Here is a 2,500-nt window from a genome sequence, read left to right as displayed (position 1 = left end):
ATGTGAGGGATTTCATTACGGGCAGGAGCACCGCCTTCAGAGATACTTCACTTATTTGCCATGTCTGTCAACTGCGAGTCACTTCTCGCATCAAGCTTGAAGATCACTACTCCACACATCAGATACAACTTTTATGGCGCTGTTTATCATGTAATAGGGAATACAATTCCTCACAGAAAATATCTTCGCATTATTCAAAATGTGTTAAGCGTGTCACAGCCCGAAACACACAAGCTGCACATTCTTTGTCCACTCCCACGCGGCAAACTACTGCCGAAGAAGTTAGAGGTTGCCCAAACGCGGCGCGGGATACACCTACAACTACAGGGGGGACTTCAATTGAAGATTCAAATGTTTTGCCTAGTGCGACTGCTGTTGAGACAGTTGCTGATGTGACGGATGTTCTATCATTACCTGGTTCAAGCAATGGCCTACACACGCCTCTTGAAGAGGTGTATCAAGAAGAGTCTCGCGACTCAAATTCTCAAGCTACACAAGCGGCTTATCAGTCTACTGGCCATGGAAGGTGGACAGCAGAAGACATCACAACATTGGCAGCAGCTGAGCTTCGTCTCCCAGCTGGAACAGCGGTGCTGCGATCTTTAGTTAGGATCTTTCCACTACGTACGGAGGCTGCAATAGACCACATCAGAAGGACAGCACGTTACAAGAATGCAATTGAGCTATTGAAAGACGACGAGGAGGCAGACGATGTTGTAGAGCCGTCACAACCAATCCCCCCTATTCCGAGCTATTCCCACTGTCGATGGACAGATTCAGACATTGCTGCACTAGCAATGGCTGAGGCTGCAATGCCATTCAGTCGCACAATAAATGAAGATCTTCACAAACACATTCGTACTAGAACAGTTCAAGCAATCTCTCAGGTCCGACACACAACTCGCTACAAGGATGCGCTTGACTTGGCAAAGCAATGCATGATAAACCCGCCACCTCTACGTCCATTTGAAAACTCAGAAATCAGCCCAATCACACTTGATATCAATGCTATACGCTTATCTCTAACAAATGTAGGCATTAGGGACGAGGGCCTTGTTTCCGCGCTTACCGTGGGCCCTATGTCAATGCAAGACATTAATCACCTTCTAGACTTCTACAAAATGAAACGTTCACCCCCAAAACCACGTCCTCCTAGGCCACAGGTAGACTTCTCGGTCTTGACTAGGAAAAATCGTCGCCGGGCGTCGTATGCTTAACATCAGCGTCTATACGACTTGGGTCCTGCTGCCCTTGGGGACTCCCTCCTGCTCGGTGGAGCTCAAGCGGGGTGTGCAATCGAGGATCTGCACAGCGAATATGACCCAGTTTTAGGGGCGAAGCTCCTTAGGGTGTGGGTCTGTCCCTCCTCTGTAGTAGTAGTAGTCGTCGTAGTAGGTAGCCACGTCTACTTTTATGAGAAAAAGAATTCCGAGAGTTGTGGCCGTAGCGGAATCGAACCAGGGACCCCTCGCTTCTGAACGCGTGGCGCTAACCACTACGCCACGAAGCGCACATGGACAGACGCACCACGATGGCAATAAATACCCAACATTAACGAAAGACTGCGCGTTTCTAACGCGTTTGTGCTAGCACGTTACGGCCCGTGCAAGAAGCTGGTGTAAGACGCTGTGGCCTCTCCGCCTTACCCCCGTATTCATAAACGCTGATGGCGTCGGCAAACGCGGTGCACGTTCTCGCATGTGTAAACGGCTGCGTAAGACGCTGTGGCCTCTTCCCCTTAGAGTACTGCACGTTTCTAACGCGTTTGTGCTTGCGTCCCCTTAAGCGGGAGATGGTTATAAAATAGGAATGACGTCACATATGGCGCGTGTCATTGGTGGAAGTCAATCGTTCGATTTAGTGCGGCGAGACTGGGCGAATTACACGGAAGATTCGCGGTTTACTGATGATTCCCTCCGGAGCTTCGCCCACTCATCATCATTCACCCCGTGGATATGCGGTGTTTTTTTGGGGGCAGATTCCACTCCGGTGGGAGGGGGTCTCCATTGTCAAGCAAGGACAGAAGTATCCGAGTGTCTTTTTGTGGTTGAGGAGCTTAATCGAGCTTTAAAATCGTTTCCTAACAAATCTGCTGCCGGACCTGATGGTATCAAAATCGCCGATTTGAAGAAAGTTCCTTCAGATATATTACTCCATGTCTTTAACAACTGGTTTTCCTTTGGGTCAATCCCCATTGAAATGAAATTGTCCCGCACTGTTTTCATACCCAAATGTGCAAACCCGGCTGGTCCCGGTGATTTCAGACCCATTACAGTCTCCCCGGTCCTCTACCGCATCTACTCCAAAATGCTCCTATCGCGCCTAACAGAGGATAATCAGTTTCATAAATTTCAAGCTGGTTTCCAAGATGATAAATCTACATCATCTAATGTACTTATACTACAGGCCTTAATCCGAACACTAAAGAAAAAGCACCGTCCTTTCTTTGCAATGAGCCTCGACCTTAGAAAGGCATTTGACTCGGTTTCCCATAATGCTC

The sequence above is a fragment of the Dermacentor silvarum genome, chromosome 9, assembly GCF_013339745.2.
Source record: "Dermacentor silvarum isolate Dsil-2018 chromosome 9, BIME_Dsil_1.4, whole genome shotgun sequence".
Classification (NCBI taxonomy): domain Eukaryota; kingdom Metazoa; phylum Arthropoda; class Arachnida; order Ixodida; family Ixodidae; genus Dermacentor; species Dermacentor silvarum.
This window is presented reverse-complemented; position numbering follows the sequence as displayed.